Below are 18,980 nucleotides of genomic sequence, written 5' to 3' on the forward strand. Positions count from 1 at the left end.
TATCCAGTAACTCCTTAATCTGCTTCTTAATTTCCACCAAATCTTTTGCTGGCATCTTATATGGTCTCTTCGATATTGGCCCAGTGCCTGGCAATAGCTCAATCAAAAACTCAATGTCTCTATCCAGTGGCATGCCTGGCAACTCTTCGGGAAATACATCAGGAAAATCCCTTACCACTGGTACTTCCTCCTGCACAACTCCTGTTAGGCAATTTACTTGTGTCCTTTTTGGTACATGCCGGGATACATACTTGATCCTTCTCCCTTCTGGTGTGGTAAGCAAAATTGACTTACTAGCACACTCAATATTCCCTTTATACTTTGATAACCAATCCATGTCTAATATCACATCCAATCCTTGAGATTCCAATACTATTAGGTCTGAGGGAAAAACATAGTTACCAATCCTTAATGGTAACCGATCACACCATAGACTTGCCACATACTCTGCTCCTGGCAAGGTTACTAACATGGGTGACCTAAGGGCTTGGGTTGGTAGGTTATACTTATCCACAAATCCCCTTGAGATGTATGAATGTGATGCTCCAGTATCAAAAAGAGCGAGTGCAGTAAATGACTTAACCAAAAACTTACCTATTACTGCATCGGGCTGAGCTTCAACCTCCTCCACGCTAACGTGGTTCACCTGTCCCCTGTTGAAAGGGTTCGGCTTCTTCCCAGAACTTCCATTGCCATTTTGGCCTTCAGGACATTCATTTGCAAAATGCCCTGGCTTCGAACACTTATAGCAAGTGACATGACTCAAGTCCTTCTTGGCTGGGGTTGATGGGGTGCTGCGATTCTGTCCATTACTTCCTCCATTCCCATTACCATTCTTGGTGCCATTGTGATTGTGCGAGCTACCTACTCCATGGGTATGCTGAAAATGTCCTCCTGGTCTAGGGGTAAAACGAGGCTTCTGCTGAGCTCCTGAATTATACTTCCCTTGTCCATACTTCCTCTTGCGGTTCTTAATTTGCTGCTGCTTCCCTTCAATCATAAGTGCACGATCTACCAACTCCTGGTAGTTGTTGAAGGTGGCTACCATCAACTGCATACTCAATTCATCATTCAATCCTTCCAGGAATTTCTCCTGCTTAGCTGCATCCGTAGCAACGTCATCTGGGGCATAGCGTGCTAGCTTACTAAACTCCTCCACATACTGGCCAACTGTTCGTCCTCCTTGGCGCAAGTTACGAAACTCACGCTTTTTCATGGCCATTGCTCCTGCTGAAACATGGGCAGTACGAAAAGCCTACTGAAACTGGTCCCATGTGACAGTGTCGACTGGGAAAGTGGCTGTGAAATTCTCCCACCAAGATGCTGCGGGTCCTTCTAACTGATGTGCGGCAAACTTAACCTTCTCCATATCTGTGCATCCTGCTGTGGTCAACTCCCTAGCTATCTTGCGGAGCCAATCATCTGCTACTATCGGCTCGGTGCTACTGGAAAACACCGGCGGATTCAGCCTAAGAAAACGGGCTAAGTGGTCAACAGGTGGTGGTGGTGGTGGTGGGTTGTTTGTTGTTGTTCCCCTGATTCTGATTCTGAACTAGCAACTGCATCAAGGTGTTCTGCTGCTGGATCAACTGGGTGAGCTCCGGCGGAAAGGCAAATCCGGGGTCACGTCTCGGAGGCATCTGAGGGTTTAGAAAAGATGAGATATAAGAATAGAGGGGGTCTAAAGGGAAAACACTACCCATATGCACATGAGGCAAAAGCACACAATTTCACTTCAATCAAACAAACAAGGGCATACAATCGATCTAACTATCGCAAAAGTGCTCGGACTACTATATTTACATGGTGGACTACTACTACTGATGAGGTGGTCTACTAGAAATATTCTACGGTTGTAGACTCCATGATATCCGCTCCTGCTTCATCCACATAGTCATCATCACTACTATCTTGTTCCGAGTCGGTGCCATCGATGATGATGTAGTCTTCCGGGCTAATCTCCTTGGGTTCTTCGTCTTCATCTACTGGTGTTGGGCCTCCCATAAATATGCCAATCTTCTTGATCAGATCGTCGTTCTTATCCACCAATACTTCAATTTCTTCTTCATAATCTTCGCGTGTAGCCTTGAGTTCTTCCTCCAGTTCCTTGATTCTAGTCTTAGCATTCTTCAGATCTATCATGTCGGCGCACATCTGATTCTCCTGTCGTCGAATGTGCAGGTTTAACTCCTGAATAAAAGCTGCAATTGATCTATCCTTCCTGGTGCTGATCATCTCCCAGTGTTCATCTCGGCGCCCACAAATCTGGTAGATAGTATCCTTGAGATCCTTGCGGTAGACTTCCCCAATGCGTCCCATGGCGATGTGAGCTGCCATGCTCTTTCCTAGACTCCAAGTTGGTGCATCAAAAGAAAACTCTATGGGCTCAGTGACTGGCATGAACGTCCTTCCTGGAATTTGAACTTGAATCATCCAGCGCTCTTCTTTGGGTAAAGTGGCGTTGTAGGTTCCCGTGAAGCTTGGTATTCCTATGTTCAGGTATCTAGTGACTTCCTTCAAGTGGCGTCCAAAGGGTGTATCTTCATCCGGTTGGGTGAACTTGTCCTTGCATCCGCCATCCTAAAGAGTAGAAAAGATGAGAAGTCAGAAGAGAAGAGAGTGATCTAGTGATCTAGGTCTTTAGCTTAGTGGTCGTGTCCTACAGTCAGCGTGTGCTCTGATACCATCTCTGTAGCGACCAGACCTCAAACAGTCTGATCTCTGTGCTCCGGTGTCATCCCTGGATCAGTAATGCTGACACCACACAGTACTCGGAGGATTTATAGCAGAGTAGCAATCACACACTTATTACATCGAGTGTCTCAAAAGAGAACTTATTACAATAAATATGGCTTAAGGCCATCTAGTGACGATAACAGCGGAAGGCTTGGAAGATAAGTGAGTCCATCAACTCCAACGGCATCACTGAGTATAGGACCACGACCTAAAAACTCCTTAATCATCGTCTGAAAAGTCTGCGACATTAACGTTGCAGCCCGAAACGGGTCAGCACATGGAATATGCTGGCAAGGTAACACATAGAGAGTAATGGAATGCAACAACTATACTATATGCATATTTGGCTGGTGGAAAGCTCTATGGTTACTGTTTTTGCGTAAAGCCAATTTTTCCCTACTTCAAAGGAATAGAATTAATTACTATCATGGTGGTTGTGAAACATTGAGAATGGTTGACAGCATCCTCAATCCCAATTATGTAACATCATTAAAACCCATCAAAATTTAATTTTAGAGTAACATGTTGAGATTCACATGAAAATCCAGGTACTAGATACTCAAGATGTCCATAAACGGGGACACGGCTAACCATGATTAGTTTATTACACTCTGCAGAGGTTTGCGCACTTTTACCCACAAGACTCGATCGCCTCCGTTTGGTTTCTCGCACTACAGGGTGTTTGAGAAGACGGATGACCGAGACATAGTCTTTCAGAAGCGCTAGCACCTTACGATCGGGTAGACCGTACCACCTACAACCCCTACATCTGCTAGTCTACCACTGTAAGAGTTCGCACAACTTAGTCAACTATGCCAGAGCCCATAATGGCTTGTGGCTGCACACGGAAGTTTCTAGTATGAATAATCTCATGATCCCTTTGGGCCTGGGTGGCGGTCCAAGAAAACAGGCAAGTCCTGAGAACCCCAGGTGCCTCAATCCACCCAGATGTGTGTTAGGTTGCCACCTTAGATAAACCATTAATTAACAATCTCACATCTGTCATGGATATCACTCACCCAATCCACGTCTACTAGCATAGCTTGGCATAATAAGCAACGTAGAAGTAACTCCCAAAGGTTTGATAATAAACAGGTAATAGGTACTACCTCATCTACTTCCCATCCCACAATTTAATTAGATCCTAATCGTGCAATGTGTGAGGATTGATCTAATGCAATAAAACTGGGTTGTAGAAAAGGTATGATCAAAGTGTTACTTGCCTTGCCGATGATCCGTGTAACCTAGAGATTCAACGTAACAGGCGGCGCACTCCGGGTATTCTATCGCAGACAAACAACAAGCATACAATAAGTACTCATCTAATGCACAGGTAAAACTCAAATAGAAGATCTAACCAGATAGTTCAACTTAAGAACCCTGGTTTGCAAAAAGAATCAAATCGAACGAAGCAAAAGAAATCAAACGGCGAAAGAAAACAACTTCGTTCTAGTAATCTGGATCTAGGGCAAATTTTACAGTAGCAAAAACTTGTTTAAGTTGATTATTCGGAAAGAGGGTTTCGAGACGAAACTCCAGGCGCTTGAATCGCCTGATTCCGATAAACGAGCGAAAAGTTATACTAAAACGAAAATCGGATCAGAAATCGCGATCAGAAAATAACCGCGGAAAATCCGACGAAAAAGAAAAAACGACGAACAGAATTTTTTTTAAAAAAAAAACTGCACGGAAAACGAGGCGGCGGCGAACCTCGAAAGTCGCGTGGCTCCGGCTGCGGGCGGCGGCGGCGGGCGGCGGCTAGGGTTAGGGTTTGGCTTGCGGCGGGCCTCTCTCTCTCGGGCCGGCTCGGGCGGCTTATAAAGGCCCCAGGCCAGGGAGTCCTGGCCGGGTACGGCCCGGAGTCGGTTCCGTTTTTTTTAAATCCGCTCGGAAGAAAAATAAAAAGAAATACTAACCGGACTCCAAAAATCACGAAATAAATTTTGCCGGGTTTCTAAAATCAAGCCCGATAAAGTGAACATTTATCTGGGCCCAAACTACAACTTTGAAAAACGCGCATTTTTCCTAAATTCAAATAAAAATACCGAAAAACTCCGAAATAAAACTTATTTTATTTTTTTATTAAATCTTCAATATTTCTATATTTTGGGAAAGTCATTTTATTCCCGCTCTCATATTTTTGTAATAGAAATAATTGATGATAAAATAAATAAAATCAAATGATCCTGTTTACATAATCTTAGAAAACTCAAATACGTAAATAATGAAATCCCCAACTCTCTCCGTGGGTCCTTGAGTTGCTTAGGATTTTTCTAGGATCAAAACCAAAAGCAAAATAAAATATGATATGCATGATGACCTAATGTATAACATTCCAAATTGAAAATTTGGGATGTTACAGGATAGGATCCGCAAAGCAATGCCTGAGTTGAGAAACGTGGAAGACATCGTGAACTCTGGAAAGATGCGAAGGTAGTTCCAATTGGTAGGCAACTTCTCCTCGTTTGGCAAGAATGCGAAAGGGTCCGATATAACGAGGAGCCAATTTGCCTTTGATACCGAAACGATGGGTTCCCTTTAACGGAGTAACCCGAAGGTAAGCCTTCTCGCCGACTTCATAAGTCATGAGCTTATGTTTACGATCATATTGGTTCTTTTGACGAGATTGGGTTGTTTTCAATTTCTCACGAATAACGCGAACCTGCTCTTCTGCTTTCCGAATCATATCCGGGCCAAAGAGTTGTCTTTCCCCGGTTTCTGACTAGTTAAGAGGCGTTCGACATTTTCGTCCATAGAGAACTTCGAAAGGAGCTTTGCCCAAACTAGCTTGATAACTATTGTTATAAGCAAACTTCGTGAATGGCAGGCTTTTCTCCCAACCCATTCCGAATGAGATGACAGAAGCTCGGAGCATATCTTCCAGAACTTGGTTGACTCGCTCTACTTGACCACTTGATTGAGGATGGAAGGCGGTGCTAAAGGAGAGACGAGTTCCCATAGCATTTTGGAAACTTTCCCAAAATCGAGAGGTGAAGAGACTCCCATGGTCTAAATTAATTTCTAATGGGACACCATGAAGAGACACTATTCGGGAGATGTACAAGTCAGCTAGCTGGCTAGCGGAGATACTCTCACGAACAGGTAGGAAATGGGCTACCTTGGAAAGACGGTCGATCACGACGAAGATGGCATTATTCCCTCTCTTGGTCCTAGGAAACCCAGTGATGAAATCCATACTGATTTTATCCCATTTCCACTCAGGAATAGCCAAAGGTTGAAGGGTGCCAGCAGGCCGTTGATGCTCTGCTTTAACACGACGACAAACATCACAATTAGCAATGTATTGAGCGATTTCTCTCTTCATCGTAGTCCACCAAAACCTCTGGCGTAGATCTTGATACATTTTAGTACTACCGGGATGAATGGTGAGAGGGGATTCATGAGCTTCCTTAAGGATCAGCTGCCTCAGGTTTCGTGCCTTGGGAACCACTAAGCGGTTTCCAAAGTATACGACACCCTGATCATCAACGGAGAAACAATTCGCGACTCCTTTCTTAATGCTTCTCTTAATACGGGAGATTCCCAGATCTACCTTTTGTGCCTTGATGATCTAATCCGTAAGGGTAGGTTTCGCCACCAGGGTGGATAGGAATCCTTGAGGAACAATGTGAAGATTGAGCTTACGAAATTCCTTGTGGAGAAGTGGTTGACTTTTGTGTAACATCAGGTTGTTACAATAAGATTTACGACTTAGCGCATCAGCCATGACATTGGCTTTGCCCGGGGTGTAAGTTATTCCTAAGTCGTAATCCGAGATCAACTTGACCCAACGTCGTTGCCTGAGATTCAAATCCGGTTGGATGAAGCTATATTTCAAACTTTGGTGATCAGTGAAGATCTCGCAACGATTACCGAGGAGGTAATGTCGCCAAGTTTTGAGTGCATGGACTACAGCTGCAAGCTCTAGATCATGTGTGGGATAGTTTTCCTCATGTGGGTGTAATTGCCGTGAAGCATAGGCAATTACCTGACGGTCTTGCATGAGTATGCAACCTAGTCCTTGTCGCGAGGCGTCGCAATAGATAATAAAGTCCTTGGAGAAATCTGGTGGTACCAGTACGGGAGTAGATGTCAGGCGTCTTTTCAGTTCCTGAAAGCTGAACTCGCACTATGGGGTCCACTCGAACTTTTTATCTTTCTTGAGGACTTCAGTTAGAGGTTTAGCAACCTTGGAGAGATTCTCGACGAAGCGGCGGCAATAGCTTGCTAAGCCAAGGAAGCTCCGAACTTGCTTGACCGTCTCAGGTGGAGTCCAATCGAGGACGGCTTGAACTCGCTCGGGATTGACAGCAATACCCTTACCAGAGATTACATGACCTAGATAGGTCACTTCTGGCAACCAAAATTCACACTTGGACAATTTGGCATAAAGGTGATGCTCTCAAAGTTTCATCAATACCAGCCTTAGATGTTCGGCATGTTCCTCTTCATTCTTGGAGTAGATGAGTATGTCATCGAGATAAACCACGACGAATTTATCCAAATACTCCATGAAGACCGAGTTCATTAACCGAGAGAAGGTGGCTGGGGCATTGGTTAAACCGAAGGACATAACGGTGTACTCGTATTGGCCATAACGGGTAACAAAGGCCGTTTTGGGAATGTCCCCGTTTCTGATTTTGATTTGATGGTAGCCTAACCTCAAATCCATCTTGGAAAAGACTGAGGATCCAGTGAGCTGATCATACAGATCATTGATCCTGGGAAGCGGATACTTGTTCTTGATAGTGACCAAGTTGACAGGTCGGTAATCTACAACCATCCGATCCGTTCCATCCTTCTTCTTGACAAAGAGGACGGGGCAAGCCCAAGGAGAGGAACTAGGACGGATGAAACCCTTTTTCAAGGACTCATTGAGTTGGTTCTTAAGCTCGGCTAGTTCTAAGGGTGCCATCTTATAGGGTCTTCTAGAAATTGGAACGGTTCCTGGAACAAGGTCTATCACAAACTTGACATCCCTGTCAGGTGGAACACCTAGCAGTTCTTCTGGAAAGACATCCGGAAAGTCTCGGACTACTGGAATATCCTCAAGGTCTGGAAGGGGGTTGGCATTTAGGGAGTAAAGCTGGCGCTTGGCCACTCGAGTTAAGACATTGACTGTCTTGCCCGACGGGTGAGTAAGTTGAACGGTTCTAGTGGCACAATCAATCTTAGCATAATGAGCTGACATCCGGTCCATACCCAAGATGATGTTTATGTTCGAGGACTTGAGAGCTATTAAGGATGCAAGGAAGACAAGTCTATCGACAAGAATTTCGTTCCCATGGCTTACTCTAGAGGTTTGCCATTTGGAACCCGGAGTTTGAATTACCATGGAAGTGGGCATGTCACAGAATGTCGTGTTATGCAATCGAGCATAGTTCTCGGATATGAATGAATGAGATGCTCCAGTATCGAAAAGAACAGATGCCGGATGGCAATTAACAAGGAGCGTACCAAGGACGACGTTAGGATCCTCATGAGCCTCCTCGGCTGAGACATAGTTGACATGGCCACATGTAGTGGTGACCGGCTTGGTGTAGAATGTCTTTCCCGCTGGCTTACCACGGCCAACGGACTTCCTAGACTGATTGGGGTTGTTGTTTTGGGGACACTCTCGACTATAGTGACCCGGCTCTCCACACTTGAAACACGTCACAACATTGGGACGTGGAGCAGCATTAGCAGCGGGGCCACCATAGGGCTTGGGCGGTGCAAACTGCTGGTTGGGATGAGGCGCCTCAAAGGATGGCCTCAGAATGAACCTGGGTGGCAGTGCCGTGCTTGGAATCCATACCCGGTGCTTCTGACCTCCAGAGCCGGATGAAGAGCCAAAATCATGTGAGTGCTTGCATGAAGCGTCATAGTCAGACTGGCCTGACTCAGCACTGATGGCTTTATTGACCAACTTCTGAAAGGAGGTGCACTCGTGCAGATGAAGATCGCGGCGAAGCTCAGGGCTAAGTCCCTTGCGGAACCTTGCCTGCTTCTTAGCGTCGGTAGATACTTCTTCAGGAGCATATCGTGCCAGATTCCCAAATTCACGACTATATGCATCCACAGTCAGTCTTCCTTGGGTGAAGTTGCAGAACTCCTCCCTCTTGCAATCCATGAGACCTTCCGGAATGTGATGCTCACGGAAAGCCTCACTGAATTCAGCCCAAGTAGTGATTTGGCCGACCGGGCGCATAGCTTCAAAGTTTTCCCACCAAAGGCTAGCAGGGCCTTCGAGGTGATAGGCAGCATAGGTAAACTTGTCGGCTTCGGCTACGTTGGCAGAACATAGCTTGTGGGTGATGCTGCGAAGCCAGTCATCCGCGTCGAGGGGCTCGACGGAATGGTTAAACTTTGGTGAGTACAGCTTGATAAAGTCATTGATTGACACCAAGTCATTTCGCTGATGGCGTGCAGTGTTCTGCTCAATCCGCTCTAGCAGACGGTTAGTCTCACGCTTGTTTCTTTCCGCCTCCAGCATCACTTCGGCCAGAGAAGGCGGGTGAGGCAGATTTTCACCCCTAGCTGCACTGGCTTCCCCCTGCTCTGGGGCAGCAGGGTTGCTGCGGGTGTTGACCATCCTAGGAGAAAACAAGACAACGGTTAAGATAAGGATGGCACAACTTAGCAAGGAAGTGTAGAATGTAATGGATAACATGGAACGCTAAGATGTTCATTGCACAACATGGTAATATAGAAACTGCCATATATATACCATTGGTCATACACACCGTACATAGTTTAGTACAAGCCCAGGCTAGAGTACAACTACGGTGGAACACATTACATCTCATTGGAGGCATTCCAAGCTCCTATACATTATTTTCCTACACCTCCGGAGCGTGATACACACCAAGTCGTATCCCACGGTCACGCAGGACTGTGGAGAATACAACTACTACAATACTAGTGGAACTACTACTAGCTCAGACGGCTCCGTAGTAATCCTCATAGAAGTCGCCACCAACACCTGGAAGTGGAACATGTTCATATGGGAACAAACGGTCCCGCGGAGCTTGCGGACCAAAGGGACTCGGATGTGGCCTTGGTCCCACAAGTGGTGGCAGACGGGGACCACGAGGTGGGGTGATGCCTCCCACATCGCGCCACTCCATACAATCTGGCAATCCAGACCGTACAGGGTACAGATCCCTCAGATCCACGTATCATGCTTGTACCGCCGGTGCAAACCGAATCAATGTGGCCCAATGATCAGCACGAGAGTTAAAAAGCTCCATACGCAAGGCCCGATTTTTGCGGTCCTTATCCTCGAACATCTCAGCAGTGGTGCGAAGTAGTGACTCCTCATGTGTGGGGTCAGCATAGATAGCCTGGAGATACCCTTGCGCTCCCGGAAGTGAAGCTGGCATATAACGGAAGTTGGTGTTCCGAAGCAGGCCAGTCCGGACTCGCATGATGGTCATCATGGAATAGGCAGCATCCTGCACAGCCATCTCAACAGTAACCCCGAGTCCATAGGAACAGTGAAGGGGCTCAGTGGCTCCAGGATAAGAGGGATATATCCTGACGGTACAGAGGTACTGGCTCTGGTTGAAGTCTCTGAACTGCTCTTCGATAGTGTATTCGGGATACCAACGGTAACCCGTCTCGATCATTACCCGGACTAACATAGCAGTATGACCGGGCACATCGAGGCACCGGGTCAGGCGAACCACTTGGTTTTGAGCACGAGTGGCCATCTGAAAGCACAACCACAAGGCAAAGGCATTAGAACTTCTAGGGAAATTTGGACAGCATAACAGCTGTAAATGCTCAGAAAAGGATTTGAGACATCCACAACAGTTTGCAATACCACTCAACAACATCATATCAAGGTTCTGATTCAACTGACAACATACTAAAAGTAGTAGAAACTGTACTGAGGCTTGTAACAACAATCCTATAAGCTACTACGGATTAGTAACACGTGAACCTGATAGAAGAAGAGAGCCTAGTCCTTAACCCACGTTGAATGAGAAGAGAATGACTCAGATCAGAGGGCATAAGGTAAAGGAGTAAAAGAGCCTTACGTTCCCTCCCACAATCAATTCCCCTACATATAGCTAAAGCATTTCTAGACTCGACATCGACCAGTTTGGCTCAACGAACCTACAGGCAGTCCGGCTCTGATGCCAACGCTGTCAGGACCCTGATTCCAAGTCACATCGATCTAGCCGGTAACACCTCATATCACATTGCGGCCTCACGCACAGTATCCCCACGGGTGTCGCCTTACCATGGCCCAGGACCATTTGCGCCTTTTGGCTCACGTATATGATAGTGTCGCTAGCATCCATATGACAGAGAACCCGGGCCGACATGGCTAGTCGTGAACCCAAAGCAGCGCAGACCTATGGGGACAGGCATACATGAATCACATCGAGCATGTCGGTCATCAGCGAGTGAATCCGGGCTGTAGCACTGGGCTAACAGGACTCCGGGGAACCCGGGCTGTAGCAGGCTAGGCAGGACTCCGGATGTCACTGCGTGACATTTCCCCGAAGGGACAGACATAGGAATGAAGTGAAACACATGCCGGCCAGTCAAGCGTCCTGAACAGTAGTGCTGGGCTAGCAGGACTCCGGTGAACCGGGCTGTAGCGGACTACTATGACTCGAGGAACACTAGACTACATTTCCCCATAAGAAAGGCTGCCAAGGATAAACAACTAGATTGTCGGATCCCACTCATACCAAGCATTTCAATCATACACACAATATGCCCGATATGAGTACATACAACATGGCATCACAACAAAACTCTACAACTCAAGTACTTTATTTAAAGGCTCCAGAGAGCCATACATAACATGTTCATACAGGTAGGGGTCACATGACCCGACACTCAAGTCATACAAGCATACAAGCACATGCGGAAGCAATAGTCTGAGTACAGACACTAGAAAGCAAGAAGGCTTCTCGAAGCCTGTCTATCTACATAGGGCCCTCCATGGCCAGGATCACCACCTGGGTGGCTAGTCACTCGTTGACATCAAGGTCTACATAAAACCCATCGGAGGGGGCGGTGTTCTCAGCTGAAAACAGTAATTATGCAAACATGAGTACAAAGGTACTCAACAAGTCTTACATCAGATCCTACTATACATGCTCATTCTCAAGAAGGTGGTGGGGTTATTGCAGCAAGCCAGCTTTGACCCTTGGCTAAACTATCCTACGGAACTCCACTAGTAAAAATAGTTTTCGCACACGAGTCCACTACTCACCAACACAATACTCCACCGGGGATCCTCCCTCGACATCCTACGAGAGGGCCATCCTCGGTACTCACACTTATCTTGAGTCTTTTAGTAGTATCCATTAACTTGTCTATGAACTGTACAGGCAACCAAGTAGTCCTTTACCGCGGACGCGGCTATTCGAATAGGTTTTTTATACCCTGCAGGAGTGTTCTTCTTCATACACGCTTTCACCACTTACCGCCGTTTACACAACATGTACTCGGCAACCTTCAAGCGGAAGCCCAACGAGGGTGTCTGCCACGGCCTACCTAAACACTCAAGTCTCTAGTCCAGGTGTATCGCCTATCCAGGTTCCATCCGCAGGGAGTCCGGCCAAGGATTCCACATACGGCCCCGAACGATGTGAACAGGGTTCCCGAGACACCAAATGGGTGACTCGGTACACCGTGCCACGGTGTATCTACCGCAACATAGCCCACCCCTAGGGTCAACGCTACGCTCGGCCGCCAACACATACCTACAAACACCAAAAACTATTTGCAACTCCTGGACAGAGTACTAGGATGATTAAGAAGCCGAGTGGGTCCATTGGTTTCGGGCCCAATGTATGGTAGTAATTGCATCTTAAATCACACATACAGATCTCAGTTCTTATGGACGGCCTCAATGAAACAACCCACCATGTACTCCTACATGGCCTCTCATAGATACCTTTACCAAAACATGTTCAACACATCCCCCACATTACCGATATAATCATTTCACTCTAGCCCATCACCCAGATGGACCAGACCTGACACAACTCTAAGCATAGCAGGCATAGCAAGGTAGGAAACACATACATGGCTCAATCAACTCCTACACATGCTAGTGGGTTTCATCTAGTTATTGTGGCAATGACAGGTCATGCAGAGGATAAGGGTTCAACTACCGTAGCGCACAGCAGTTTGAAACGCATTGTCTTAATGCAGTAAACAAGAGCAGAAGCGAGAACATGGGTTTGTATCGGAATGATCAATGGTTGCTTGCCTGATGTAGTGGTAGTAGGGTACTGCCCTTCAGACGGATACTCGGGGTTATCCTTGGAGGCAGAACCTACCACGAAAGGCACACCGAACATAATCAACACATGACAATATGCAACAATATGATGCATGCTATGACATGGCAAGATGAAAGTGTCTTGGCCTAATGCAAGCTAAAACAGAAGGGGATGAACTCATTTGAATCAAAGATTCAAATGTTAGCTCATTTAACATGGCCTTATTAGTGCATTATCCTATTCTGCTTAAACAGCAAGGTTAACTTGTTTTGTCATGCATGAAACCATTACAGATGGATAGATTGAATTTTTCTGATCATTTTTCATATATAACTTGTTTGATTTGGAGCTATGGTTGATTTTCTATGATTTTTAGAAGTTTTGGCTATTTTCTGGAATTTCCTATATAAAAGTAATTCCAGTAATTGAATTAATGCGTCAGCATGACATAGGTGTGACGTCAGCGGGTCAACTGGGTCGGCCAGGTCAAACCTGACTGGTGGGCCCTTTCTGTCAGTGTCTCAACTGATTAACAGAATTATGTTAGTGCTAATTAGCTGTCAGTGGGGCCTCGGCCCACATGTCAGTGACTAAACTAATTAAATTTAGTTAAAACTAATCCTAAACTAATTAGCAGGCCGGCCCCACCTGTCATAGACTCAGGAGGGGAGTCAACCTGGGCCCACACAGGGTCAAACAGAGTCAAACTCGCCGGCGTCTAGCTGCCGGCGAGGCCAGACACGGCGGAGGGCTCGGGTTTTGCACTCCGGCGACCAAAAGGACGGCGGAGACCATCTACGTGTTGCAGAGAGTGAGCCACGTCGGATGGTGGCAGTAGCCGGAGCTGGGGTGGCCGGAAACGTCGCCGGTGTCGACCTTGGCGGCGGCCGGAGCTCGGGTGAGGTTGAACTAGTCGTTAGCAGGCACGGCGAGGGGCGTGCGGGGGTGCTACGGGCTCCTGCGAGCGCATGGAAGACAAAGGCGTGCTCGGTTGCATCCCAACGTGGCTGTGGCCACGACGGCGACGTGCGGTGGCGGCGGCGAGCTTCGGCTGCGATGGCCGGGGTGGTTAGAGGACGCGGACGAGCGCGGGGAGAGGGGGAAACGGTGGCGGAGCTCACAGCGGTTGCAGGGAAGAGAACGGCGAGCTCGGGGAAGGGCAGGAGCGAGCGGGGCGGCGAGGGGGATCTCTGGCGACCGAGGTTGAAGACGAGCTCGGTGCAGCGTCTCCGGGGCGAGCGAGCGCTTGGGGATGGGTCGAGGCAAAGCAGTGGACGACGGCGGAGCTTCTTGGCACGGCGAGGCAACGAATGGACGGCGGTGGCTGCGGTGGAGCTTGTCGGCGGCGACGGCTGCGCTCGGCAGGGAGATGGGGAGAGAGCTAGAGAGGGGGAGAGGCCACGGGGAGAGTGGGGAGAAAGAGAGGGGGACGTGGGGGTTGGCGTGGCACTCGTAGACGCCTCCAGGGCGTCGGCGGAAGCAGGAGGTGGCCGGCGTGTGGCCGCGGGCGCCGGCCACGCGCTTCTCGTCCTCCTGGCGAGAGGAGGAGGACGACTGGCAAGAGCCAGTGGACTGGGCCGAGCCGGGTGGGCTGGTGGGCTGCGCCAGGTATGTCCCTGTTCTTTCTCTCCTTTTCTGTTTTTTTATTTATTCTATTATTTCTGTAACTTCAGGGCTTTATTAAAAATGCCAGGGCATTACCATAAATCATAAAATTAATCATGGCTACTGCTTAGAATATATCCAACAGCAAACATTTTAGTTTATGATTATTTGAGCATTTAAAATATTTTAGAGCATTTAAATGCCCAAATGCAAATACTATATGGATTAATCCAATGACCTTAGATGTCCTAGAAAAATGTGCACCATTTTTAAGGTTTTAACCTAAAACATAAAGGGTGGGATTTTTAGAAGGGCATTTCACGTTCATTGAAAAAAAATTAGTAAACCCTAGTTGTTCCAGGGGGGTGCTGGGGTTTCTGTCATCCCCATTTCAAATTTAAGAGAAAATTAAACATGATGCACACTCTAATGCTTGAACTAGCTAGGGTGTGACAATGCCACACAGCTGGCAGGCCTGCTGAGCACCGCAGCAGGGACAACACGCCACCGGCCTGGCACCGCCAGTGATGGATGGCAAGGCAGCGCGGGCCTTCGGGGATGAGGCCACCGGCTTCCCACCAGGCGGCGGCGATGGCTTCTATGGCTTACCGCGGGTCGCGGCGTTGGCAGAGATGAAGCTCGGAGAGGCACCACGCGCTTTGATGCGCTCCTCACGACCAAGAAGATGCGCATATAGCTCTCGTGGCGGAAGTGGCGCCTCACGACCATGAATATTCTCGACGAGATTGTCATAATCATCATCAAGACCGTTGAGCACGTGGGTGCTGAATTCCTCATCTCCAAGCGGCTGACCAATCGAGGCCAATGTGTCTGCGAGACCCGACATCTTGGTAAAATACTCAGTGATTGAGAGACCATCAAGTTTAGTCTCCCCCAAGTGCGTATAGAATGATCATGCGCCGTAGACAGTGAGGCGAAGCTGCTATGAAGCGCCGACCAAGCATCTTGCGACGTCGCGGCGAAGATGACCAGCAACGACACGCTCGGGGTGAGCGATGACTGGATAGCAGAGAGAATCTCCCGGTCCTGATCCACCCACACGTGATACACCGGATGATATGGTGGCGGGCACGGGATGGAGCCATCAGCGTACCCCTCCAAGTAGCGGCTTTGGAGCAGAGGTAGCACCTGAGCCCACCATGACAAATTGTTATCCGGCGTAAGCTTCACCGGAAGGAGGTGTGAGAAGTAAAACGGCGACGACGCGGTCATGTGATCCGCATGAGGCTGTGCTGGTGGCGCATAGCAGCCCATCATCGGGTTCGTCTCCGGGTTGAGGGCGAGCGCCAGTTGCGTACCCGTGTATGGCGACGCGAGATGGGCTCCTGCAGGAGTAGAGCCAGTGCCCAAGCCAGTCAGGGCTCCAGCCCCATGGACCAGCGAGGACGGCTGCGCCCCGTAGGGCTATGCGTGCGAGGACGGCTGCGCCCCATGGACCAGCGAGGACGAAGCAGCGTAGGCTGCATGGGGGTGTGCCGAGCCAGCGTAGGCAGGCACCGGCGGCGCGCCGTAGGGTGGCGGCCAGGCAGATGGCGACGAAGGCGCGGCGCTGAAAGTCGAAGCAGGGGCACCGCCGCACCAGGGAGCGCCATAGGGCGATAGAGGAGACGCGCCATACAGGGGTGTGGGACCGCGGAACCTGGGCGGCCCAGTGACGACGGTCGAGAGAGAGCCGCCAGATGCAATCGGCGAAGGCAAGGCACCCGTCCCGCTCGACCCGATCGGCGAACTTGCGGGCGGTTGCCGCCAGGCAGTAGCCAGCGGGCACGAGGCCATGAAGAACGACGATGAGGCGAGCACTTGGGACTACGCGGCATCGCCGGTAGCAGGGGCCGAGGCGGCGGCGTCAGGGGCAGCGAAAGACATCGAAACCCTAAACTGATACCATGTAAAACATAATGTTTGGGAAACTGCTCGACACCCTAAACGGGGTGTGTCTATCTCATTATATAGAATTACCAAAGGGTACAATACAATTACAGATGTATACAAGGGTCTACGTATATATACAGTCTAATAGAAGCTACTAAACTCCTAGATAATATTATGGTTAATTATTCTCAATGGCACACCGAAAGATCTACTAGTAAAAAGGTTCATGCTATAGAAGAAATTAATGTTTTAAGTGTAAAGATGGATGAACTTATGAAATTGTTTGCTAATAAGAGTGTTTCTTCTGATCCTAATGATATGCCTTTGTCTACTTTGATTGAGAATAATAATGAATCTATGAATGTGAATTTTGTTGGTAGGAACAATTTTGATAAAAACGTGTATAGAGGAAACTTTAATCCTAGGTCGTTTCCTAGTAATTCCTCTCATAATTATAGTAATTCCTACAACAACTCTTTGGAAATTTTAATAAGATGCCCTCTGATTTTGAGACTAGTGTTAAATAATTTATGATTTCGCAAAAGAATTTCAATGCTTTGCTTGAAGAAAAATTGCCTAAGATTGATGAGTTGGCTAGGAGTGTGGATAGAATTTCTCTTGATGTTGATTCTTTGAAACTTAGATCTATTCCACCTAAGCCTGATATCAATGAGTCTCTCAAATCTATGAGAATTGCCATTGACGAGTGCAAAGAAAGAACCGGTAGGATGCGTGCTAAAAAAGATTGCTTTATAAAAGCGTGTTCTTCTAGTTTTCACGATAATAAGGATGAAGATCTAAAAGTGATTGATGTGTCTCCTATTAAATCTTTGTTTCCCAATATGAATCTTGATAATGATGGAACTGGAGATGAGTCAACTTTAGTTAAAAGGCGTCCCAATGATTCGGAGTTTTTAGATCTTGATGCAAAAATTGGTAAAAGTGGGATTGAAGAGGTCAAAACTTTGCATAGCAATGAACCCACTATTTTGGATTTCAAGGAATTTAATTATGATATTGCTCTTTGATGGATTGTATTTCCTTGTTGCAATCCGTGCTAAATTCTCCTCATGCTTACAATCAAAATAAAGCTTTTACCAAACATATCGTTGATGCTTTAATGCAATCTTATGAAGAAAAGCTTGAATTAGAAGTTTCTATCCCTAGAAAACTTTATAATGAGTGGGAACCTACTATTAAAATTAAAATAAAAGATCATGAATGCTATGCTTTGTGTGATTTGGGTGCTAGTGTTTCCACGATTCCAAGAACTTTGTGTGATGTGTTAGGTTTTCGTGAATTTGATGATTGTTCTTTAAATTTTCATCTTTGCGGGTTCCACCACTAAGAAACCTATGGCAAGGATTAATGATGTTCTTATTGTTGCAAATAGGAATTATGTGCCCGTAGATTTCATTGTTCTTGATATAGATTGCAATCCTACATGTCCTATTATTCTTGGTAGACCTTTCCTTAGAACGATTGGTGCAATTATTGATATGAAAGAAGGAAATATTAGATTCCATTTTCCATTAAGTAAAGGCATGGAACACTTTCCTAGGAAGAAAATTAAATTACCTTATGAATCTATTATGAGAGCCACTTATGGATTGCATACCAAAGATGACAATACCTAGATCTATTCTTGTTTGTATGCCTAGCTAGGGGCGTTAAACGATAGCGCTTGTTGGGAGGCAACCAAATTTTATTTTTGTTTCTTGTTTTTTGTTCCTATTTAGTAATAAATAATTCATCTAGCCTCTGTTTATATGTGGTTTTGTGTTTTTAATTAGTTTTTGTGCCAAGTAGAACCTTTGGGAAGACTTGGGGGAAGTCTTTGCGATCTTGCTGTAAAAAACAGAAACTTTAGCGCTCACGAGATTAGCTGCCATTTTTTTAATGGAGAGTGCGATTAGGTTTATTATTTTTTCAGATGATTAGTAGAAAAATTACTCACGTCCACCAATTTATTTCAGAATTTTTGGGGTTACAGAAGTATTCGAAACCTACAGATTACTACAGACTGTTCTGTTTTTGACAGATTCTATTTTCCGTGTGTTGTTTGCTTATTTTGATGAATCTATGGCTAGTATCGGGGGGTATGAACGATAGAGAAGTTGGAATAAATTAGGTTTAACACCAATATAAATAAAGAATGAGTTTATAACAGTACCTTGAAGTGGTGGTTTGTTTTCTTATACTAACGGAGCTCATGAGATTTTCTGTTGAGTTTTGTGTTGTGAAGTTTTCAAGTTTTGGGTAAAGATTTGATGGATTTTGGAATAAGGAGTGGCAAGAGCCTAAGATTGGGGATGCCCAAGTCACCCCCAAGGTAAAATTCAAGGACAACCAAAATCCTATGCTTGGGGATGCCCCGGAAGGCATCCCCTCTTTCGTCTTCGTCCATCGGTAACTTTACTTGAGGCTATATTTTTATTCGCCACATGATGTGTGTTTCGCTTGGAGCGTCTTGTATCATTTGAGTCTTTGCTTTTTAGTTTGCCACAATCA

This window comes from Triticum urartu, chromosome 7A (assembly GCF_056163025.1).
Source record: "Triticum urartu cultivar PI428250 chromosome 7A, HENAU_Tu73, whole genome shotgun sequence".
In the NCBI taxonomy this organism is placed as follows: Eukaryota; Viridiplantae; Streptophyta; class Magnoliopsida; order Poales; family Poaceae; genus Triticum; species Triticum urartu.